The following is a 26237-nucleotide window of genomic DNA, read 5'->3' as shown; positions in this document are numbered from 1 at the left end:
ATGTACAGCGGTGCTGTTCACTGAGGACAGCTACAAATTTAGTTTTGCACAAGTTCTAAATGCCTGTTAGAAATAGTCGTAAAAATAGTGCTAATAAAAATAGTAAGCACTGTGTCAGTGTAAACTGAGTTCCAGACAGAATTTTAAGTACTTTTACCTGTATTAATTCATTTAATCATTGTGAGAATTATATACACAAGGAACCATTATTGTACTCATTTTACGCACGAGAAAATAGGCACAAAGAGGTTATAAGTGACTTGTCTGAAGTCACCCAGCTTGTGAGTCACGTAGCTAGGATTCAGACCTAAGCAGTGTGGCTCTGGAGTCCATGCATTGAATCCCTCTAACCACCTCCAAGTGAACATGTTGAGTATGCATGCCTGTGAATTCAGGGGCATCATCAGGGTTGAAGATACCCATTTATTTTTCTTAAGAGAAAGCCTGCTTTTGTTCTTCATCTAAGCTTTGGTTGACCGTGGGAGAAAGATCATAGGCAGAGGGACTGTGCTAATTGGCCTTTCATGATGTACCTGATGGGGTGCGTGCAGCCAGTACCTGGTATTCCCCTGCCTGTTCCCCCACTCTAGGTTCCATGGGGGCAAGATCTGTTTCTTTAACTTCTCCATCTCCAGTCCCTAATCCCATGCCTGCTGTGTAGTAGATGTTAGGAATGACTTTATATGCTGGGCATTTGCTCAGGTTTTGGAAGTTCAGAGATGAATAAAACATAGTTCTTTCCCTGGAGGAGCAGAGTATGAGGGAAGACCTTGGGAATAAGATGAGTAGACTAAATGCATAAATACATGTTGATTAGTTCACTGTGGTTTACGGCCCCCTCCTCCCTGGCTTCCAGGACTTGTGAGATGGGGCATGGAAAGGGCAAAGGGGCAAAAGAATGCCTAAGCAGTTACAGGATGAGGCTGAGGCTCCCCGGGAGTCCTTTTCAGCAAAAGAATTACTCAAAATCATGCATATTTTACTATATTTGCATTAGTTTTATTTGGCAATGATAGGATTTTTACCAAATGAAGTAAATTCTGATATTTGACTATCCTTGTGGAGTGATGAGTTTTTCCAGTTCTATTACCGTAGTGTTGACAGGACTCACCAGTGAAATAAGAGAGTTGGCTTGAAATGTTGCAGTTTGCATAACAGAGGATGATAGGGGGCTGGGTGAAGTATTCAGGCAGGTTTCCACCAGTTTAAGTGGATCATGCCAAAGTTCCACATATTGGAATAAGTTTGAGTTTCTCTGCTGAACCTCGCTTTAACACTGACATGTATTTTTTTTTTTTTTTTTTTTGGTCATAGAAAGGGGTTCTGGTGATATGTGTCATAGGTGGAATTGCAGGTTACATCTCGTACAGCTGAAACACTGTAGAGAACATGGAGACTAGAGCATAGAAACAAAAAAAGATGTGTCTTGTTCCTGTAGATCTCTTTCACAGCATACCATAACCTCAATAGCTGTCACAATTTTACTGCTCTCTAACATGAGTAATTCAAATTTAAATCACTTAAAGATTATATAAAATTGCATTGTTGTAGATTTTATGGTTAATTTCAGAATTTTTTTCTTAAAACATATAAAATTATATTTTGTTTTAAGCTTTCATTGGGAAAGTACTTTAAACAGGAACTCTCTATTAACATAAATGTAGAGGGGTGCCATCTCATTTTGCAGTTCACAACATTTTAAATCTGCTCTAGTAGCTTCTTTAAATTTAAAGGAGTTGAAATGGTTAGTATTTATTTACACCACATTTGCAGTAAGTTTCCCAGGAACATCAGATACCCATATATGATATAAAGTAAAATTACATATTAAAATAGCCTGTTGATGCTCAGGCATTATTGACTTTTAAGTTCAGGCTCAGTGAGGGCAGTTGGATGGTTATTTAATTGTGTCAGGTAACTCCCAGCGGAGGGGGAGTGATGCTGAGTTCTTTTTGAAAACAACAGAAGCCACTGTTTTTAACACTGACCATATAAAATACAATATCCTAGATAGTAAATAAAATTCAGATTCCTTTTAAAATTTACATTTGCACAAGCAAATTTTAAACTTTTGAGTACTTATATATATATGAAGATTATTTATTGTGGAAAACAGTGTGTCTAACCTAGTGATAGTACATACTGAGCGTTTATTTAAATGTAATTCCTAATAGACTACTTCCTTTTTTTTTTTTTTTTTTTGAGATGGAGTTTTGCTCTTGTTACCCAGGCTGGAGTGCAATGGCACGATCTCGGCTCACTGCAACCTCCGTCTCCTGGGTTCAGGCAATTCTCCTGCCTCAGCCTCCTGAGTAGCTGGGATTACAGGCACGCGCCACCATGCCCAGCTAATTTTTAGTATTTTTAGTAGAGACAGGGTTTAACCATGTTGACCAGGATGGTCTCGATCTCTTGACCTCATGATCCACCCGCCTCGGCCTCCCAAAGTGCTGGGATTACAGGCATGAGCCACCTCGCCCGGCCCAATAGACTACTTCTTGCAGTCACTTTTATTTTGCATATTATCTTCAACTCATAGATATTTGTAGTAATAGCTGGATGCTTGTTTGTATACTTCACAGTGTAAATATTTGCATATATTTAAATAATTTATATAAGTAGCCCTTATTTTTGCTTCATTTCACATTTGGTTGCTTAGACATTAAAATCTTTAGGTTTGATTCTGCCTTCACTGACATAACACTAATGGTAATAAGTAGTAAGTCTAGGTGGAACTAAGCTTTAGTGACAGGTTAACCAAATTATAACCCCCAAAACACCCAGAAGAAAATTCTTAGGGAATATTAAGCAAAACCAGTATGTCCATGAAAGGAATAATTTAGCCATAATTATGTAGCTAATCATCCTTCAAGTTGTTACCATTCTACAGGGAGTATTTGCTTATTTGGTTCTTAAATTGCAAAGCTGTTAGTTTCAAGCTGCATTGCAAGCCACCAATCAGTATGTGATAAATATTGGAAGATGATACTAGGGGTTTAGCCCAGTGGATCTCAACTCAGAATGATTTTGTCCTTTCCAGCACACCCTGGGGACATTTGTCAAGAAGACATTTTTGGTTGCCACATTTGTGTGTGAGGGCATTACTCCTAGCATCTAGTGGATTGAGGCCATGATAGCATGCTGTTGAATGTTCTGCAATGTACAGGACAACTTCTCAACAACGGAAACTTATCCAGTTCAAAATGTCAGTGCTCCTGATGTTGAGAAATCCTGTAATATCTTTTCTCCCTTCCTTCCTTCTGTTCTTCTTCTTTTTTTAAATGCTTTAGAAATGGATGTGGTGCTTTAGGTGACAAATGCCTGACTTGGACAAAGGATTGTGTTGTACTGCTTTTAGTTTGTTGGATAGCTGAGCTAATTTGGTTCATTTACTGAATGGAAAATAATTCTTGAAATCAGTAGTAGCCTTGAATTTTTTTTGGTTGCTACCATGTCTGGTGTTTTTGTGTTTGTTTTTAGCTATGAATATTTTTCTTACTAAAATTAATTTAATCTAGACTTTATATAATCCTGGATTGTAACAGGTTTTCTAGTATGAATTCCCTTCATTGTTGTATTTATTCAATTAGCTATCTCACAGTTTCATGGTTTATATCTATCAAAATCCTTTTCACATTAATTTTCAATTTTGATTATTACAAACAGCCCATTAAATGTATAGGGCATGCATTATCCTCACTATTAGACCAGTGAAGAAACAGACTTAGGTCAAATGACTTTCCATATGTGTTAGCAAGTTAGTGATGAAAGCAAATCTAGGACTTTATTCCTAGGAATCTTTTAAGTTACCAGTTTCTGTTACAGCATTTAATCCTGGCTACTATGAAATAGTTATTACTCTCATTTTATAGAAAAGGAGACTGGTTTAGAGGTGTTAAATAACCTATTTAATGTCACCCAACTCATAATGTAGTTTGCCTATTTCCACTGAGCTATGTATGCTGCGTCTCCAGATATTCTCCAATAAATAAATATGACAGTTTCTGGATAAATTCACAAAAGCTTTGCCTAACTTAATTAAATAGGTCTCTTGACACTCATGTTGCCACCTGAATCGGTTGGTGATTCAGTGTTTGTGAGCCCACTCTAATTTGACTTAAATAGAAGCTTAACTGAGTTTTGGGAAACCATACTTGCTGTGTGGGGAGAACCATGCTTGCAGATCACTGTTTTGTTTTGTTTTAGCAGTCAGAAATGTTTTTATATAGAGTTTTGAGGAAGCATAGAGTTTGAGATTGGCTGATTTTGAGAAGTGTGAACATTTAAGGATTGGCCAGCTTTAAGCTTAGAGTTTAGACACTGACTGGCTTTGAGGAGCCCAGGTACTGAAGTCAGGCAATTGCTGATTGGCTTACTTTCTTGGCTAAGTACTTAAGTAGAAATGCTCAGTAGACTTGAAGGATTGCTTGATTGGGGTAGATTTAAAACTGGTTTTGTGGTTGTTTCCAGCTTAGGACTACAGCCAAAGAACAATCTTTTTCTTTCTTGAAGTTGAAAAATACATACTTTTTATGTCAAACTTGTTAATGTTAGCTGTGGTGCTAATAATATAACATACTTTTGATTTTGCTTTTCTTCTGAAACTGAAAAGAAAAATGGATCCACAGATACCACTTGTTTTCTCTCTATCAGTTTCAGGATAATATAGTTGGGACCCAGGCTGCTTCAAGGATTGTTTTTATATATAGGTCAAAAGGTAATATGTTATTTGTGAAAATATATTAATGCTTTAAAAATTATGGGGAAGGGTGTGCTCCTTTTATGTCTATTTTTCTTTCTTGTGGGAGTGTGTTGTATTATGTGCCTGCCAAAATTAGTCTTGATGGATGCTGAGTTATAGATCTAGAAGTTTATTGTTTTTGCTGTTATTAGAGATACATCTAGAAGTGATTACTTTTTGAAAGTTACTTGGCAATTACCAACATTATGAAGGTTTAATGATTATGTTGCATAGGTTTTATAGAACAAGGCAAGCTAAATATTTTAGTATTTGCAAATCATGTTACTACAATTATTATAATGTAGTACCATTTATATAAAGTATTAGGTTGGTACAAAAGCAATTGTGGTTTTGGACCGTGAATTTTAAATCATTATAACTAGGCTCAAACACATCTTTATTAATCAGAATAGGAAGCATTACAATCAACACATTTTTGCCAATGAGAAGTAAGTTTGTTTATTCCTGTAGTAAAAATTCATGCTTTGGGATTTAATGAACTCTTGGAAAGCATTTTCTGCATCCTGCTGGTTTTGGAAGCATTTTCCTTTCAAAAAGTTGTCGAGATGCTTGAAGAAGTGGTAGTTGGTTGACAAGATGTCAGGTGAATACGGCAGATGAGGCAAAACTTTCATAGCCCAATTTATTCAACTTTCGAAGTGTTAGTTGTGTGTCACATGGTTGGGCATTGTCGTGGAGAAGAAATGGGCCCTTTCTGTTGGCCAATGCTGGCTGCAGGCATTGCAGTTTTCAGTGCATCTCACTGATTTGCTGAGCATACTTCTCAGATGTAATGGTTTCATCAGGATTCAGACAGCTGTAGTGGACCAGGTGTGGTGCCTCTGCCTATAATCCCAGCACTTTGGGAGGCCAAAGTGATGGGTGGATCACCTGAGGTCAGGAGTTCAAGACCAGCCTGGCCCACATGTCGAAACCCCATCTCCACTAAAAATATAAAATTAGCCAGGCATGGTGGCATGCACCTGCAACTCTAGCTACTTGGGAGGCTGAGTCAGGAGACTTGCATGAACCTGCGAGGCGGAGGTTGCAGTGAGTTGAGATCGCACCATTGCACTCCAGCGAGGGCGACAGAGTAAGACTCTGTCTCAAAAAAAAAAAAAAAAAAAAAAAAATCTATAGTGGATCAGACCAGCAGCAGACCACCAAACAGTGACTATGACCTTTTATTGGTGCAAGTTTGGTTTTTGGGAAGTGCTTTGGAGCTTCTCGGTCCAACCCTGAGCTGGTCGTTGCCAGCTGTCATATAAAATCCACTTTTTGTCAGGTGTCACAGTCCACTCGAGACATGGTTCATTGTTTTCATGTAGAATAAGATGACACTTCAAAATGATAGATTTTAAAAATTTTCACTCAGCTCCTGAGGCACCTACCTATCAAGCTTTTTCAACTTTCCAGTTTGCTTCAAAGGTTCTTTGGCAACTTCTCAGGTAGCTGGAAGATGATCAGCTTCAATGATTGCTCTCAATCGGTCATTTTCAGTTTCTGATGGCCATCCAGTATGTTCCTCATTTTCAAGTCTCCTTTGCAGAACTTCTTGAACCACATCAGACTTTCATTAGCGGTTCTGGGGCCAAATGCATGGTTGACGTTGCAAGTTGTCTCCGCTGCTTTATGAACCATTTTGAACTCAAGAAAATTGCCAAAATTTGCTATTTAGACTATGGAAACATTATTCTCATAGTCTAAAATAAAGAGCAAGTGATAAGTCATTAGGAAAAAAATTATAAAGTGAGAAATGCCCATTAAAATGATGTATAGCATGACCACATTTATTTAAGAATGTATTGTAGTATCAAATGGCAAATTCCAACAATGTAAAACCTTCGGTTAACATCTGCAACAACCTAATATTTCAGTTGTTTAACATTTATTTAGAATATTTTTCTTTTTCAGAATGAAGTAACTATTGTACTATGTATAACTATTTGCTGTAACTGTGACAAAACATTTTTCTAAATTGGTCTTTCACAGTAATATTTTAAATTATTTTTTTCCTATGGAGATGTTAAAATTAGAGTATTCATTATCTTAGAAGTTATAGAAGTCAGAGTGAGTTTTCGGTGTAATTTCTTTGTTGTATTGAAGTTTTATTTTTAATTGCCCTAAGTGTTGTCTGTATTTACATATGTAATAAGCCTGTAACTGTTAAAAAATGGGTGCTGTTGTGAGCTGAGATCGCACCACTGCACTCCAGCCTGGGTGACAGAGTGAGACCCTGTTTCACGAAAAAAAAGGGTGCTGTTTTATATGCAGCCCCTATTTTCTTCCTTAACCTACAGCTTTTGTGTCATACCTTCATTCCCGCCTTTCACATAGGAATACTCCAGTGGTAAAACTATGTATGTGATTTAGATATTTTTATGGGAAAACTTTAAAAATGTGAAGTCTGACTCTTGTCTTTGTTGACAGACCAAATTTCTGACCTGTGTAAGAGTTAACCTTACAAAGTCAATCTTAGCCTAGTATGCAAATTAATACTATAGTTAATATATTATAAAGTTATTTATAATATTACAATATAACATTAACAGTATAAAGAATATGGAATATCGTTTTTGACAGAGCGGTTGTTTAACTACTAAAAGATATTCAAACATTGTTATCTAACATTTAAACTTTATAAATTTATACTAAAGAGAAATAAGAAAAACCCTTTTTATCTGGGAATGCAAGCTCCTTTAAATTATCAGGCCCAGAAAGGCATTTAAAATGTAACAGCAGTCACATCGCATTCCCCCTATAGCTAAATAATGACCTCTTCAAGCTGCTTGCTACTGGTGATCCAGACTAACTGACGCCAAGTACCCATAAAATGCCATATACCCTGTAGTTCAACAATGTATAGCCAATCACCAAGCAATGTTATTTTTGTAAACCAATGAGAATTTCTGTTGAACAGTTTTTGTAATTGCCCCCTCTCCTCATTTGTCCTTTTTCTTTAATAACTTGAGCCTCTTTTTTGTTTTCTGAAGCATTCAACTAGGCAACTTGGAAATATGTCCCTGGCTGCAGTCCTCAACCTTTGTGCTTGAATAAACTCCTAAACTACAATCTGACCCTTTTGATTATTTTAGGTTGACACTAAATATGTACTTAAAATTCCTAGGAAAAAATAGATTCCTGAATATGATTACTAGGATTATTCTTGTTATCTGCAGTATGAAATAAACGGATTTGAAATGTGTTTTTTTCTGTGTACATGCAGTGAATAGTTGGGCTCTTATTTGCCTAGTGATATGACAAAGAATCCTAGGTTAGGTTATCCTCTGTAGTAAAATGGAAAAAAAGAGTTACGTGTTCTTCAATAAAAGCTTTATACGTTTTTAAAATTACTAGTGAATGAGAGTGAGATTCTCTTCATTCACTTGTTAGACATATGGATTTCACTTACAGTTCCAAATTTAGCAAATAAAAATACAGATACCTTGTTAAGTTTGAATTTCAGATAAGCAACAAATAATTTTTTAGTGTAAGTATTGGTCATACAATATGCAGGATGCATTTCTCCTGAAGACAATACATATTTATCTGAAATTCAGATTCAGTAGGGCATCCTGTATATTAACTGGCAACCTTCATTTCACTTCCTGTGAATTGTCTGCCTATGCCTTTTTGTCAGATTTTCAATTGTACTTTCTATCTTTTGGTGGTTGTTTTTGCAGCAGTTCTTGGCATACATTGGATTTTATTCCCTTGTCTTTTTTAGATGTTTGCAAACATATTCCTTCAGTCTTTTGCCTATCTTCTAATTTCGTCTGTGGTGTCCAATAAATCAAAGTTTACTCCATCAAAATATTTCCATGTTTGTGCTTTTGAAGATCGCAAATACGTTTTTTTCTTTCATTAGTGTTATAGTTTTACCTTTTATATGTTGGTTTTTAATACATTTGGTACTTTATGGGAAGAATATTAGGAGATGAGGTGAGGGAGGCAATGAAGGGCCACATCGTGTGAAGACTAGTAGGTCATTGTGAGGACTTTGGTTTTTATGCTAAGTGAAATAGGAAGCCCCCGGAGGGTTTGGAACAGAGGGTGCCATTGTCTGAACTGTGTCTTTAAAGAAACTCAGATGACTATGGAGAATAGATTGTGTGAGAGTATGGCAAAGACTGCTAATTTTGCTCCAAAATCTAATTCCTCCATTCTTCTACTACCAGCACCCTGTTGATTTAGCCAGATACATGGCTATGTACATAGAGACTGTTTTTCAACTCCTCCTGCCAATAGGTATGGCTTTGTAATTAGGTTTGGGCCGATTAGATAAGAACACAAGTGATATGTGCAAATTCTGGGTTATCTTTGTCCATACAAGATGCTTGTCCTGGACTTCGTCTGCACACCCCACTCCCTTTTCCCGTGACTGGAAAGCAGCAGCAACTAGAATAGCAACAATTACCTTGAACCTAAAGATTCCTCAACTGCCTAGGTTCCTGGATGACCTTGTGGAGCAGAACCAATTACTACTCTCCATCTTCTCCCCGGCCACCTGCCTATCTCTCTCTTGTTTCAAGGAAGAGAAAAACACTTCTTTCGTGTTTGAGCCACTGGTTTTTGGCATCACTTTATTACAGCAGCTTGGCCCATCGCCTGTATAGTACAAAAATTGGCACCCGAAGTAGAGTGTTCCATAATAAAAAAGCTGAATTGTACAGCACTGGCTAAGTGGTTGGTCTACAGACAGTAGAAAACATGTTATAGGCTAGAAAACTCGTGACCCCTATTATGCAGTGGCAAAATATTCAGTGAGACTGTCACTTCTAATAACTTGGAAGGCAGTCAATTTGTCTACCCAGTTTGTACCTCTGGGGAAGTAGAAACAATCAGACTGCTAATATGAGTTGCTTAGTCCTTGCCAGTAACTATGAGAGGGTGTCGAATCAGAGAACAATTAGCCAGTTTGCAATTAGAGTTGAAAGGGAATATATAGTTTCTAATTGTAATAAGCAGCTAAAGGAGGTTCTCTCTGCTAATGGCCTGTGGTCTGAACTGACTGAGAGGCCAGTAATATGGGGCATTGCAGTGTTGGAAAAAATTGCTTCTCTGTGCCAAACAGCAAGAGGTAAGATAGTCATTCTCAGGCATCTGTTAGAATTTCTTGGCCTGACAGTGGCAGACAGTCCAGACAAGGTTTAAATTAAGGATTTGCTTTTCCACCTCAACCAGTCATTTGAAATATGTAAAATCTTCAGTTATAAATACAAAATCTCAGTTCCCTACAACAACAAAGGTTTATTTCTTACTCCTGACATGTTAGCTGTGGCTGTGTTCCACATACTTTGTCACTCCAGTATTTAAGCCAAAGGAATTAGCCTGTTTGGGACATGGCCATTCTTGTGACAGGCAAAAGAGATATGGCAGAACCAGTGTCTTGGGAGCGGTACATGTTACTTTTGTTCATATTTTGTTGACCAAAGCAAGTCAAATGGCTAAGCCTGAAATCAGTCAAGTCAGAAGGGACATCTCAAGTCACATGGCCTGTCCTGATGTCAGTTGGTTGGAGTGGTATAATCCTCCTGCTGTGAATCAGATAACCTCAAGGTAGTTAACCTTCAATCAAGAGAGGATTGAAGAAAGGGAGGAATGGCTGTGTCATAGCGGCCAGCAGATAAAACAGGTGAGTTGGCAAGTTTAATATCTATGACCAGATTAAATCCTTAGTTGTGGTTAATTACTACTTTCATGTGGAACTGACTGAGGCAAACAGACCTTCTGAAAGTTTTAGATTATGTTGCCAAAGATCCCATAAGTTTGGCTTGCAAAAGCCTCTGATGGTTTGATATTGTTTGACACCTAAAGCAACCCTTGGCCCCAGATTTGCACCAGCAGAAAGTAGGCTATTAGATCTTTGCTGCCCTGTTGGAGCACATACTCTTCCAAGTTTGCTTCCTGGATGACCAGAAGAGAAAATGGAAAAGAAAGAATCTTCCAAAGGCAAAGCCAAGACTCCAGCAAACACCCGGATAAGGGTCTTCCCCTCAGAGAACAGAATCTGAAATGAACCAGGGACTTGCTTTCTTGCTAGAGCAGAGATACTTTGCAGTTCTTTTCTTGAAGTGTTTCATCATTGATAAAAATATGTGTTATTCTTTTATTTTCAGAATGGAAGATGTAATTGCATTAATCTCACCTGTATTCCACAATTGTATTTTGAGTGTGATGGTGGTGGTAGAGAGCAGATGTTACACTCTTCTGTTAGTTTGTGGGCCTCTGGACTAGGAAGGAGCCGCATGGATATGTGTGGGTTGAAGAGGGTTGTCTATTGCTCAGACACCTAGACTTTAAGCTAAATCCAGTAACTGGATGAGACTTCATTCAAGTTATCCCTTTAGAAAGGAGATGACTATTCCAGAGTGGGAAGAAGGATGCACCCCCACCTTTGGTACGTATTTAGCTAGGCACATAACCCTACATAGCAATTGTATTTGCTAGGCTCCTCGTAGCCAGGTGAAGCCACATTTCTAAGTTTTGGCCAGTGGGGTGAGAGTGGAAGTGACGTGCTGTTTTTAAAAGTGTATTTGTGCTAAAAAAAAAAAAAAAAAAAAAACTGCCTATTAGTTATATTATTTTCCCTCCCATCCCCATAAATGAAGCATCCGTAGTGAGTTAGCTTCATTCATCCACCTGACAGCAGTGCCCCAAGGAGTGGTAAGAAAAGACCAGAGGAATCTTAGTCTCTGGATGACCTTATAGAGGAAAGCCACCAACCTTCCCTTGACCACTTGTCTGCCTCTGGACTGTAACATGAGAGAGAAATAAATACTTTTTTTTTTTATCTGAGTCACTATTATTTGTCTTGTTACAGGAGTTTAGCTTATATTCTCGTTAATACAGATGGCAGTGATGTAAGCAGGAAACAAATATAGAATGTTAGATTTGAAATTATTGTTGATTTTTCTAGTTGAAGCTTTTCATTTATGTGTTCTATGAAAATTTATTTTTCAGATTGTCTAATTATACCAACAGTTTAGAAATAAAGCTCTTTAACATCACCCCATTATAATTATGCTGTATTTCTTTTTATTTTCATAAGCATATGCTTTACATATGTATATTAAAATTTTATATCCTGGTAGTTGCATGTGATATCTAATCTATTTTCTTGGTTGCTTCAGAGTTCTTATATTTGCATGTTTATTATTGTATAACACTCAATTCTACTGCACTTACAATTTTATTGTTATTGGTCACTGTGGACTAGTTATGTCCCCCCAAACTTCATATGTTGAGGCTCTAACCTTCCACATGACAGTATTGGAGATTCGGCCTTTGAGGAGGTGATTAAGGTTAAATAAGGTCATAAGAATGGAGCCCTAATCAGATAGAACTGGTGTCCCTATAAAGAGAGGAAGAGATGCTAGAGCTCTCTTTTCACCTGTGTGAAGACACAGTAAGAGGATGGCCATCTGCTAGCAAGGAAGAGGGCCCTCATCAGAACCTGACAGTGCTAGTGCCATGATCTTAGACTAAACTCCAGAACTGTGAGCGAGTCCCAGTCATGGTATTTCATTATTGTAGGCCAAGTTGGTAATATATCAGCATTTAGATCGCTTTCAAATTTTCCGTCTATAAATAGTGCTTTTTTTTTTTTTTTTTTTTTGAGACAATCTTGCTCTGCTCTAGGCTGGAGTGCTGTGGCATGATCTCAACCCACTGCAACCTCTGCCTCCCAGGTTCAAGTGATTCTCCTGTCTCAGCCTCCCAAGTAGCTGGGATTACAGGCATGCACCACCACCAGCTAATTTTTGTATTTTTATTAGAGATGGGGTTTCACCATGTTGATCAGACTGGCCTTGAACTTCTGGCCTCAGGTGATTTGCTCACCTCGGCCTCCCAAAGTGCTGGGATTACAGGTGTGAGCCACCGCACCTGGCCGTAATGCTGTATTTTTGTAAAAGTTATTTATTTGTTAAATTATCTTACATAGGACTCAATCTAGAATAATTTCATTTTATCGCTAGTAGTAATGACAGAAACAATATTGATAATAATAATGACAATGAACAATGATGATAATAAAGTTAAGTTATGAGAATGACAAGATCAATAGCAGTAACACACTGGGTGTTGTAGCTCACGTCTGTAATCTCCGTACTTTGGGAGGCTGAGTTGGCAGGATTGCTTGAACCCAGGTGTTCAAGACTAATCTGGGTAACATAGCAAGAACCTCTGTCTTCAAAAAAATTTTTTTTAATTAGCTAGACATGGTGGCATATGCCTGTAGTCTTTGCTACTCAGGAGGATGAAGTGGGAGGACTGCTTTAGCCCAGGAGTTGGAGTTATGATCACACTACTCTACTCTAGCCTGGGTGACAAAGTGAGACTCTGTCTCAAAAAAAAAAAAAAAAAAAAAAAAAATATATATATATATATATATATATATATATATATAATAACAGAACAATGACTAATATTTATTGCTTTTAAAAATACTTGTTGTATGTTTGCTGTGTTTAGGCACTATTTTAAGGGTTTATCTTATTTTAATCCTTACCACAGATTTATGAGGTAAATACTATTAATGCTCATGTTTTGTACATAGGCAAGTGGGGCACTGGGAGGTTGAGTACATTCCCTGTTGTCACGCAGCTGGTTAATGATAAAGTGTAGATTCTTGCTAGGCTTTAATTGCTGCAGACCATGCTATGGACTGAATTGTATCATCACAAAACTCATATGTGGAAGCCCTAATTCTCAATGCTAATAGTACTTAGAGATGGAGCCTTTGGTAGATAATTAGGTTTAGAGGAGGGCCTGAGGGTAGGGCCCTAATGATGTGAATAGTGCCCTTATAAGAAGAGACACCAGAGCGCTCTTGCTCTTCCACTGCCATGTGAGGACACAGTGGTAAGGTGGCTGTTTGCAAGCCCAGAGGGGCCCTCATAGAAAGTGACCATGCTGGCACAGTGATCTCGGACTTCTCAGCCTACAGAGCTGTGAAAGAATAAATTTCTATTGTTTAAAGCACCCAGTAAAATTTCTGTTGTTGTGGTAGCTCAGACAAAGACAAAGTCCATTCTCCTGTTACGTGACATAATAGATTTTTTTTTTGCTGGGCGCGGTGGCTCAAGCCTGTAATCCCAGCACTTTGGGAGGCCGAGGCGGGTGGATCACGAGGTCAAGAGATCAAGACCATCCTGGTCAACATGGTGAAACCCCGTCTCTACTAAAAATACAAAAAAAATTAGCTGGGCATGGTGGTGCGTGCCTGTAATCCCAGCTACTCAGGAGGCTGAGGCAGGAGAATTGCCTGAACCCAGGAAGCGGAGGTTGCGGTGAGCCGAGATCGCGCCATTGCCCTCCAGCCTGGGTAACAAGAGCGAAACTCCGTCTCAAAAAAAAAAAAAAAAAAAGATTTTTTTTTTTTCAGATTGCACAGTCAATTGCAAACTGGACTACATAGAAGGGACCAAAAAAGTGGAAAGGACACCAAGAAAGAATGTTACTGAGGCCAAGAGATAAGCATTTTAAGATCAAGGATGTCATTATTAAATTGATACACTTTGAATGAATTTTCATTTAAGAAGTCATCTAGGCTGGGCATGGTGGCTCACGCCTGTAATCCCAGCACTTTAGGAGGCCGAGGTGGGTGAATCATGAGGTCAAGAGATGGAAACCATCCTGGCCAACATGGTGAAACCCTGTTTCTACTAAAAATACAAAAACTAGCTGGTACTGGTGGCACATTCCTATAATCCCAGCTGCTTGGGAAGCTAAGGCAGGAGAATTGCTTGAACCCGGGAGGTGGAGGCTGCATTGAGATGAGATCATGCCGCTGTACTCTAGTCTGGCCGACAGAGTGAGACTCAATCTCAAAAAAAAAAAAAAAAAGGGCATCTGTGCTTTGGGAAGAGCAGTTTTGTGTTTGCAGTCCAGATTGCAGATGGTTAAGTACGGAATGACGTGGCGTAGGGAGACGGTAAAAACAGTTTGAACTCTTTCATCAGGACTTGGCTGTGAGGGAAAAGAGGGGAATACAAAGTGGCAAGAGAGACATAAAGTCTGGGGAAGTATATTTGGTTCATTTTTTTTAATGATGGGAGTAATATAAGCATTTATGTGCAGGGGGGTAAAAGAAGAGAAGGAGAAATAGAAAACGTGGAGGGGGAAAGTGGATACATGATGGGATCAGATCCCTAAGGAGGTAGATAACTTAAGTTGCCAAATACTGGTTGAAGATTAGCTTTGCGCAGGAAGTTTTCTTCCTGCATCTTCCTGGCACCTTCCTCCACAGTGCCAGGAAGGAGGTAAGAATGTGCGTGTGGTTGTTGGTCAGTGAGAGTGGAGGAAACTGAGGGAGTCTGACCTAATAACCCCTCTTTTGTTTCTGTGGAGGTGATGTCATTTTCTGAGTGAGGTGGAAATAGGAAGCTTGATAGTGGTGGAGGTTTGGAATTGAGTCTGTGGGATGTGAGAGAGCCCGCGAGAGGACTGATGGCAGCAGTGAGAAGGGAGGTGGGAGGCCGTGCATTTGTGGTATCTCCAGCTCGCAGGGTTGGGGATTTTTCTAACAGCGATCTCTAGTCTGGGTATGGGATTAAAGAAGTAGACTCTCAGATTGGTTTAGGGAGTGTATGTAGAAGGACTAGCTGGTAAGAAAGGTGAGAATTTAGGCCTGGGAGTGGGAGGTTATTAGGTCAGACTCCATCAGTTTCTTTCACCCTCACTGATCAACAGCCACATGCACATTCTTACCTCCTTTCTGGCATTGTTCCTCTTTCTGGGAGATCAGATTCTGTGTTACAATGGGTAAGAAGTGAAGCTTGGGGCATGGTTAATGGATTAGGAGAGATAAGAGAATGAAGTGGGGAGAGACCGGAAGCTTAATGGGCTTAAGGACAGAGTTGGTTTATGCATTCATTCCTTCAAGAAGTGTGTATTGACCATTTATCTTCTAGGCACTGTTCTAGGTGCTACGGCCCCCTAGATCAAAACAGTGATCAAAACAAAATCTGCCTTTGTAGAGCTTAATTCCATTGGGGCGGTAGTTGATTAACATATATTATGTATATAAACATATACATATTTGTATGTATAATTTCAGATGGTAAGAAAATATCGAAAAGAAAGTGAGATCAGGGAAGAGGCTCAGAGAAGTGACTTCTGAGCAGAGACATGAATGTCATCAGGGACACAGCAATGAAGATGTCCGAGAGCATTCCAGGGTGAGGAAACAGCACATGTATGTGCAAAGCCCTGGCAGGGCCTTGTTGCAGGAACAGCCGTGGCACTGGAGTGTGAGGAGGAGGACAGTGGTAACAAATCAGGGGCATGATACATAAGGGCCACTGTAAGGACCTTGGATTTTATTCAAGGGTCATGAAAAGCCATTGAAAGGTTTGAGTCAGAGAAGTAACATTATCTATTTTACTTTTCTGGAGGCTCACACTGCCTGCTTTTTGGAGAGTTGATTGGTCATGGGCAATTAGGTAATCCAGAGAGGTAGAAGGACAAGAGATTATGGTCCACAAATAACATGGGAATTTGAGGTTTCAGCAGTTGAGTGCTTCTAGGTGAGAATCTAGTTGCTATTCCTTTAAGCAGACGCACCCACTCCACAATAGACATTCTTTTCTGTGGATGAAGGCCTGACCCTGACCCTTGGCTTATACCACACCCTTTCCTGTTTTTGACTCTCTTCCTCGGCAGCTCCATTATTCATTCTCCCATTTTGTCCTCACCTTGTGTTTCATATCTGATGCACATTGTGGTTTTCCTGGCCAAGGCTTCCTCTAGATCTAGGTTTTCAGACCTTTTACTCACAGTCTGACTTCAGACTTCAGTCTTCAGAAAACGTTGATGAAAGCCCAGTATGTCAGCCAGGGGAAACTGAGGGAAATGGGAGTCAGGAGTACAGTGCTCTGCCCACTTGCAGTTGTCCTCTGACTCCCAAAGCAACCTTGAGACACCTTCTGAGAACCTTTAGCCTGCCAGCTCACAGTGTGGGAAAGCCCCACTTTGAACTGTGATGTTGCTCTCTTGTAACAGGTCATGCCTGGGATCACCCCGGGCCATATGCTTGCCCAGCTCAGCCTGTGCTTTCTTAATCCTCAGGCACCTGGCTTGCCTGACAGTGGTACGGGCACCTTCCAGTTACAAGGTGGTGTGCTGAGGGTACTCAGAACCCTGAGGCATGTATGGTACATGTTTCTGAGTGTTAGTTTTTCTCACTGGCTGTTCTTTACTACATTTTCATAGTAAAAATTAACATAGTTCTAACTACACCATGGGTTCTGTCTGTCCTCAACAAAATTTTTTTTTTTGAAACAGGGTCTTGCTTTGTTTCCCAGGCTGGAGTGAGCTGTTATGCAGTGGTGCAATAACTGCTCACTGCATCCTTGAACTCTTGGGCTCAAGTGATCCTCCTGCCTCAGCCATGCAAGTAAGTGCCTAGAACTACAAATGTGCCTGGCTGATTTTTAATTTTTTTTTTCTAGAGACAGGGTCTTGCTATGTTGCCCAGGCTGATCTAAAACTCCTGGCCTCAAGCTGTCCTCCCTTTTTAGTCTTCCGAAGTGTTAGGAACAGAGACATGAGCCATTGTGCCTAGCCAACAAATTCTTTTATTGACTCTAATTAAAGATGTTAAATTTTTTATGCCAAAAGAAAATAGATGTATTACAGTTTAGAACGTAGTATTTGTGTATAATTTTTAAGGAAAAAAATGAGATCAAGAAATGTAAAGTTTGCATGCGCTGCTTAGGGGTATGCCTTTGGTCTTCTGGGGATTATTAGGTCCCTCAGCTCTGATTTAGGACTACTTGATGGAAAAAGCTTAGAACTACCTATTTAAGTTGTCAGAGATTTGTAATTCTGTACTTTTGTTTTGTTTAGTGGAGCTATTATAACGCTTTTATTCAGCATGGAATAGGAACTGGGCACAATTTAGCCTCTGAATCATGAGGCTTTTCTGGTTAAAGGTAAACATATAAATAATTTCTTCTTTTAGCCATGTTTATGTTCACAAATGTTTATGTTATTAAAGTATGCATTGCTGCATTATAAAAAAAAATCGATAAAGCTAGATATGGTGGCTCATGCCTGTAATCCCAGTACTTTGGGAGTCCAAGGAGGGTGGGTCATGAAATCAGGAGTTTGAGACCAGCCTGGCCAATCTGGTGAAACCCTATCTCTACTAAAAGTACAAAAATTAGCTGGGCATCATGGCAGGCATCTGTAATCCCAGCTACTCAGCAGACTGAGGCAGGAGAATCACTTGAACCTGGTAGGTAGAGGTTTCAGTGAGCCGAGATCCAGCCACTGCACTCTAGCTGGGGTGACAGACTGAGACTCTGTCTCAGGGGAAAAAAAAAAAAAAAAAGGATTGATAAGAACCGGGTGATGGCCTAGGTATTGGAGCAATACTCAAAAACAAGGTTGTCCTAGTCCACAAAGTAAGTTTGATTCTTTGCATTTTCAAAAAATAGAGTATCACTTGCATTAAGCGCTGTAATGCTTCCTCTGAGTTGAGAGTGGATCTTAAGATAAAACATTTCTTTGTCAGAACTGTTTGCAAATAGGAAATTTAAGGTTAAGGGTTTTGCACAACACTGCCAAACTGTAAGACTAATGAGGGCAATGATTTGATCATGTTCATGGATGCATGTGAATTAGGAGTAGTGCAGCACCCCGCATATAATACTTAGTATTTCTTAAGTAAGGAATGAACAATATAACTGGTATAACTGGAAAATATCATTAGGTTGTGTCATAGATATAGGATAGCTTCCCTATATCTATTGAGTTGAACAAGGCAGCCTTCCTAGATGTATTCTCACAACGTTGCTATCAGTATATGGCCCTTTTAAATTAATAGAAGCAGAGGCACAGCTGTGTTTTCTTTTCAGTCTGCCAGTTATCAGGCCTATTTAATCCTATGCCAATTCTGTCTGCAAAATGGGGTTAGCAACACACAGTCCATCTAGTGCAAGTAGCTGCAGTAAGATTAGATGAAGTATACAGAGCAGGAGAAAATACTTAACAAATCATATATCTGATAATGGACTCATATCCAAATTTATAAAGAACTCTAGCAGCTCAATATAAAAAGATAAAAATACCCCATTAAAATGGGCCATGGATCTAAATAGACATTTCTCTAAGGAAGATATATGAATGGTTGATAAGCACATGGAAAGATTCTCAATGTTGTCACTCACAGAGAGAAGCAAATCAAAACCACGTAAGATACTACTTCATGCCCACTAGTCAGCTGCAGTCAAAGGCAGATAAGTGTTGGTGAGGATGTGGAGTAATTGGAAGCTCCATACATTGCTGGTAGGAATTTAAAATGGGCAGCCACTTTAGAAATAGCTTGGCAGTTCTTCAAAAGGTTAAAACATAGAGTTACTCAATGTTACCTAGCAGTTTCACTCCTAGGTATCTGTGCAAGAGAAATGAAAACATATGTACACACAAAATCTAACACATAAATAAATGCTTCTAGCATTATTCCTAATAGCTAAACAGTGGAAACAACCTAAATATCAGCTGATGAATGTATAAATGAAATGTGGTACATCCATACAATGGAATATTATTCAGCATTAAAAGCATAAAGAAATAAAATACTGACTCTATAACATCACAAAACATGCTAAATGAAAGGAGCAGACACAAAAGGCTATATATTGTATGATTCCATTTATATTAAATGTCCAGGGTAGGCTAATCCATAGGGACACAAAGTAGATTAGTGAGCTGAGAGGGTTAGAGGAGGGAGATAGGGAATGACTGCTAATGGATAGGGAGTTTCATTTGGGGATGATAAAAATGTTCTAAAGTAGGGATGTTGGCCCAACTCTGAATATACTAATACCATGGAATCGTATACTTCAAAAGGGTAAACTGCAATGGTATGTGAACTATACCTCAATAAAGCTGTTAAAAAAGAGTAAGTGAGGTAATATGTGGGAATATACTTTGAGCTATTTGAAAAGATGTTATTATTTCTGATGACTGTAAGGCCATTAAATAATAGCAGGATGACTTAGATATTTTTCCTTGCTTGCAGGCCTGTGGTTTTTATGCCATGACTCAACTTTATAAGGCTGTAAGTCAGCCATATAAAATATTGAAAATGTTGAAACATAAAATGAAAACTGCTTGGTCTACTGTTTATATTTAATAGGATTTTCAGAATCAGTTAATTAGCAATAAGTAGAATGTGTCATTAAGGAATTAGGTTTTAGAATCGTAAAATTTTAGAGCTGGCAGAAACTTCATAAGTCATCTAGTTCCCTCACTTTGCTTTGTCTGAGAGCTGAGTCCTATAGAGGCCAAGTAAGATGTCTTATGTCACAGCGCTGAGTAAATTCTAGAACTGAGTCAGTGTTCTTTCTGTTGACTATTTGGTTTCAGGACTATTAAGAGTATCAGTTCTACTATTGATAGAGCTAACACTTTTAAGAGCTGTTTAAATGCTTCCTATATGCTAGGCATTCTGTTAGGTACTTATGTTATCTTGGTTAATCTACACAGTGCTTATGAAGACAGTTCATCTTACCTGTGTATTAGCTTCCTATTATTTGCCATAGAATGAAACAAAACAAGCAAAACCCAAAAAACCGGCCAGGCGCAGTGGCTCACGTCTGTAATCCCAGCACTTTGGGAGGCCTAGGCAGGCGGATCACGAGGTCAGAAATTCGAGACCAGCCTGACAAACATGATGAAACCACGTCTCTACTAAAGATACAAAAATTAGCTGGGTGTGGTGGCACGTGTCTGTAATCCCAGCTACTCAGGAGGCTGAGGCAGGAGAATCGCTTGAACCCAGGAGGTGGAGGTTGTTATGAGTCAGAGATTGCACCACTGCACTCCAGTCTGGGCGACAGAGTGAGACTATGTCTCAAAAACAAACGAACAAAACACCAAAAAACAAAACAAAACAAAAACACCAAAAAAAATTTTGTGGCTTAAAATAACACAAATTTCTTACCTTATGTTCTGGAGGTCAGAAGCCCAGAATGGGCCTGACGTCTTGTTAGCAGGGCTGCCCTTCTTCCTAAAGACTTAGGGAAGGCCAGTTTTCTTGTCTTTCCTAGCTCCGGAGGCTGCTTGCATTCCTTAGCTTTTAGTCTCCTTCCATCTTCAGAGCCAGCAGTGGCTGGGCAAATCTTTCTCACAATGCCATTTTTCTGGTTTTGATTCTTCTGTCCCTGCTTTCCCCTTTAAGAACCCTTATGATTACTTTGGGCCCATCTGAATAATGCAGGTACTTTCCTTATTTTAAAGTCCACTGATCATCAGCCTTAATTCTGTGTGCAACCTTAATTCCCCCTTACTAAGGGAGTGGAAAAAACACACTCAAAGTGTTTCTTTTTCTATTCTCTCAGTCAACAGCAGTCAACACAGAAGACTTGTGATCACATGAGTGGGAGTTTCTCCCCCACCTCCCTGCCCCCCACACCAAGCCATTTTGCAACAGACACCACCAGAATTACCTTCAATTCAATGCTGACACCACCTGGAGAGAGTGTCAGATCCATATCGTCAGGGCTCAGTCTCACAGCAAGTCCCAGGAGGCTCTACCTGTGCTTCTGACCGACCTGCGAAAAATTGGGGTTCCTGCAACCCCCTCTTTGGGTTCATTTAATTTACTAGAGGGCTCACAGTACACAGGAAAGCACATTTACTGGTTTATTATTAAGGATATTACAAAGGATACAGATGGAGAGATACACAACACAGGGCCAGGCGTGTGGAAGGGGCAAGGAGCTCCCATGCTCTCCTTGGGTTTACCACCATCCGAGAACCTCCATGTGTTCAGCTGTTTGAAAACTCTCCAGACCCTGCCTTTTGGGTTTCTAGTTAAGCTTCATTGGGTGGGCATAATTGATTAAATGATTGGCCATTGGTGATCAACTTAACTTTCAGACCCTTTCCCCTTCCTAGAGCTTGGAGGGTAGGGCCGAACATCCTAACCCTCTAATCATGCCTTGGTCTTTCTAGTGGACTAGGCTCCATCCTGAAGCTACCTAGGGACTGCCAGCCATCAGTCAACTCATCTCATTAGCATACAAAAGGCATCACTTTGGAGATTCTAAGGATTTTAGCAGTTGTGTGCTAGGAAGTGAGGATGTAGACCAGATATGTATTTCACAATGTCACCACATGATATAGGGTAGGCAGTGATTCCAGGAAATAGGATATGGACATTCTTTGAGGGAAGCAATATTCTGTGTACCACAATCTGTTAATAAGCTGAAGAGATTTAGGCTCAGAGAGGTTATGTAAGTTGTCCAAGGTCACAACATAGTCAATGAAAGAGTTGGTGTTTTAACCCCGGCCTGTTGTTTATCATATGTGCGTATCTTTCACAATAACATGATCATTTCAACAAGTGCTATTTGAGCCTCCTCTAGAAAAGGAGATAAGATGATGTGCGTTGTTCAATAGTAAATACCTCTTTTTTGTTGTATATATTTAAGGTATATGATGTTTTGATGTACACATGTAGTGAAATGGTTACTACAATCAAGCAAATTAACATATCAGGCATCTCACACAGGTACCCTTTTTAGTGGCAGGAACACCTAAAATCTCTTTTAGCAAAAATCTCATATACTGTACAGTATTAACTGTAGTTCTCATGTTGTACATTAGATCTTCAGACCCTTATATCCTGCATATCTGCAGCTTCGTATCCTTTGAGCTACATCTTCCCATTTTCTACTCTCACCTGCCCCGCTTACCACCATTTTATTCTCTGAGTATTCAACTTTTTCTTTTCTTTTCTTTTCTTTTTTTTTTTAGAGATTCTACATATAAGTGAGATCATGCATTTTCTGTGTCTTGCCTATTTCACTTTGCATAATGTCCTCCATGTTCATCCATGTGTTAGCAAATGACAGGATCTCCTTTTTAAAGCTAAATAATATTCCATTTAAGTGTGTGTGTGTGTGTGTGTGTGTGTGTGTGTGTGTGTGTGTGTGTATACTGTGTGTCCTATTATTGTTTCTACATCTTGGCTAATGCTGTAATGAACATGGGAGTGGAGGTACCTTTATGAGATGATGATTTCATATCCTTTGAATACCCACCGGAGGAATTACTGAGTCATATGGTAGTTCTGTTTTTAATTTGTTTAGGAACCTCCGTACAGTTTTTCACAATGGCCGCACCGATCTGCGTTCCTACCAACAGTGTATGAGCTTTCTCTTTATTTCACACGTCACCAACACTTGTTATCTCTTGTAACTTCTTAAAGTGATAATCACATTTGCTTAATAATATGAAGAAATAGGCTATGTTAATATGTTATTATGAAACAGTTAAAGCATATGGGATGTATATTTATTGATGCGGAAAAATGTTTATGACTCATCATGACTTCCAGCCCCCTCCCCACATTTCTGTTTATCACTTCCTTTCTGTTACCAGTTCCTTCCTTAACCAGTCTAAATATTTTGATTCAAATTCTTTTCCAGCAAATTCTTTTAATTCCTTTGTACCTCTTTGGTCTCTCCAATCTCAGAACCGGATGAACTCAACTACCTGCCGTTTTTTTCACTTTATTGATATACTTGACAGCCTTAAAATTGTCCAGCAGTCTTCCGATGTGTCTATAATCTCACTCCCTTGCTCCCTGCAGCATACTGCCTTCATTTTTATCAACCCTTTTAACCCCCTATCAGTGTTACTTGACATCTTAGCCATTTTCCTTGCAGTTAACCACAACTGACCGTTGCTTCCTTTTGGGAACACTTGTCTCTTAGTCTTTGACACAAACCTTCCCTGGTTTCCCTTTTACCATTCTAGTTGACGATTTTCTGTCTTCTGTGTTACCTGACATCTAAAAGAGGAGAGGTTTAGTTCTCTTGTTTTTCATTTTGTACTTTTGGTTTAATACAATCTTCTTGTATAAGTCTTTCATGTTATCTCTAGCCCAGAGTTTGTCCTCTTCAGCACTATTTATGTTTTGGGGTGGAAAATTTTTTTCAGTGTCCGGGGATGTCTTGTGGATTGTAGGATGTGTAGCAGCACCTCTGGCCTCAATGCTCTGACTGCCAGTAGAATTCCCTCTACCCATACTGTGACAATCAAAATGTCCCCAGATATTGCCAAATACCTTCTGGGCACATGAAATCACCACCTATTGAGAACTGCTTATCTAGCCTAAAGTTCTCTTCTGAGAACTTTAGGGGATAACACTTTTCTGATGTCTCCACTTGAATGTGTCCTAGGCGTCGCAAATTTACCGTGACCGAAATGGACTCTTGTCTTTTCTCCCTTGTATGCTCTCTTCCCAGATTTTCGGATTTTAGATTACTTATGACCTTGCATTGGAGGTACTTCTGCTTTTATTTGCAGTAAAGTAGGGAGCCACCAGAGAGTTTGGGGCCAAGAAATGACATGATTTCACTTAGCTCAACTCTTTCTTGAGCATAAACTATGGCTTGGACTAAAGCAGGAAGAGCAGTTAAGAGGCTACTGTAACAGCTTGCACAAGGATGGCAGTAGGGCATATGGTAAGGAGGGGTATCTTTGGTTTAGTGCTTAAACACAAATATCCCTGAGAAGAAGAATGCACTGTACTTTCATGAAATTAGTATCATAGTATGCTTTGTTTTTCAGATACTTTCTAAGAACTTGCAGGGAACAGGTTTTGGTGGTGCAGAATGAGAAGAGAGTAGCCACGTTCCTGGGTTCTTCCAAGCCAGAACTTCCTGGGATGTTACTTGAAGGGATTCAGGCCAGAACAGGGAGTAAAACAAGGGCCCCAACAGGAGGAGTAAGCAAGACATCTGATACAGCCTGTTTTACCTCACAGTCTTACTTTGGGCAAACATGTACTGGGTGGAAGGCTGGATAGAGCAATTGGAAGTCAGGAGAGTTTCCTTCATGAAATGTAGATGGCACATCATCTTGGGCTGGAAGGACCTTAGCTCAAGTGAGGTGGCCATTGGCATTTGGGATGGGACAGGTTTTTGTTGTACCAGATTGCCCTACATGTCACGAGACTTGTAATAGTGTGGTCTCTCACTGTGACATCTAAAAAATGTCTCCCCACATTTCCAAATTCCCCATGGGAGTTAGACACGTTCAACTGTATACCACTGGACTGAGCCCCCTTTGCTAATTTGAAAACAGCCTTCTGTAATTTGAAGTTAGTCAAAAAGCTGTACATTCCAGGCCCTTAAAACTTGCACTACTTGTTTGGGAACTTGGAAGTGTCCACTGGTTCTTTAAAATTAGCATTGATGTTTATTGCTGATACATCCTGTAAATGTTCTCTGTCCATGTTACATACCTTAAAATACTAAACTGTAATTCTTTCTTAGAGATTGTAGACATTTCAGGGCCTTCTCTAAAGATACTGCAAAGGACACATGCTCCAGCTGCTCTCTTCCCAGTATGGTTACATAAGGGAACCTGAATTAAAATGAATTTAGAGTTTGGATGAAAGGGAATTCCCTAGCTATCTTAGCAAAGGGAGAGGGGGTAGGATTGGAAGAGGGAGGATAATGGCCCATATGTATGTGAATGTTTATGCACATCATGTTTTTTATCAGGTCTAGCAAGTATCAAGTGCTAAATATTTGTAAAATTGTATTTCTGAAAAGTAGTAGAAAGTAGAATAATATTCATCAGATTTGTGAAGGATTGATAACTCAGTATTAGAGGGAAAATTCACCAAGGAAAAGATCTAATAGTTTTGAACATATAAAATGTAAGGTTTATTTACAATGAAAAAAATCCCACAGCACACTGGAGGATATGCTTGTATCAAATGTGACTAAGGGTGAACATCTGTAACACCTTAAGAGGAAGTTCTCTGAAACTTAATGAGAAAGGTTTAATACATAAGGTAAACAAAGTATTTTAGTAGTTAATGATTAATAAAAGGTGGGATTATGTTTACTGTCACTGGTAATCAAAGAAATGCTTTTTAAGTTAACTTTGAGTTACCTCTTCTATTCTCTCGAAAGTACTGAAAATTAGCTGCCAATTCTGGAGAGGCTTTAAGGAAACGGACCCATTCACTCTTATGTGTTTCTTGTGCTGTAGCTACTCCCAGCCACTGGCATTTTAAATTCTTATGTCTCCTCTTTTTGGGTCCTTCCCCTCTTCCTCCTGTTGACTCTCCATCTCTTGAGAGCAGCAGTCAGATCCTGGTGACATCCCTTCTGACTCAGCCCTGCCAGTGAGCACTCTGATTTGCATTCAGCACTACACTGCAGTCATGGGTGTATGAGTCAGTCCCTACCACTTGGCTGGGTGGTTCTTGAGGTTAGGGCTGGTCAGGTCCTGTATCAGGGTCTGGCCTATAAGTAATTATTCAATAAATATTGAACTAAATTATTGGGCTTTGGTGAATGGAAGAACATCACTAAAGTGTAATGATAAATGTAACTTTATGGCAAAATTTTGTAACCAAATACAGAATGATATGTTTAGTATGATTTCAACTGCATTTGAAAAGTAATGTGCAGAATGAATTTTTAAATATTTTAAACTTATAGATAACAAACTTTAT

The 26237-nt window shown here is 39.2% G+C and overlaps 1 protein-coding gene across 25 annotated transcripts in view; it reads left to right on the top strand.

The window, feature by feature from the left end:
• Positions 1-26237, top strand: part of ZNF438 (zinc finger protein 438) — a 171125-nt gene that overhangs the window by 3280 nt on the left and 141608 nt on the right. Inside the window, exon 3 of one of the 25 annotated variants that reach the window (XM_074405218.1) lies at positions 15804-15924. The exons of 23 other annotated variants lie outside the window; for them this stretch is intronic. The gene's annotated coding sequence lies outside the window, so the exon portion shown is untranslated. Of the gene's footprint in view, positions 1-15803; positions 17142-26237 lie in introns of all 25 variants that reach the window. One more of the 25 variants, XM_074405217.1, reaches the window with a different exon arrangement.

The sequence above is a fragment of the Saimiri boliviensis genome, chromosome 8, assembly GCF_048565385.1.
Source record: "Saimiri boliviensis isolate mSaiBol1 chromosome 8, mSaiBol1.pri, whole genome shotgun sequence".
NCBI lineage: Eukaryota > Metazoa > Chordata > Mammalia > Primates > Cebidae > Saimiri > Saimiri boliviensis.
This window is presented reverse-complemented; position numbering and strand designations above follow the sequence as displayed.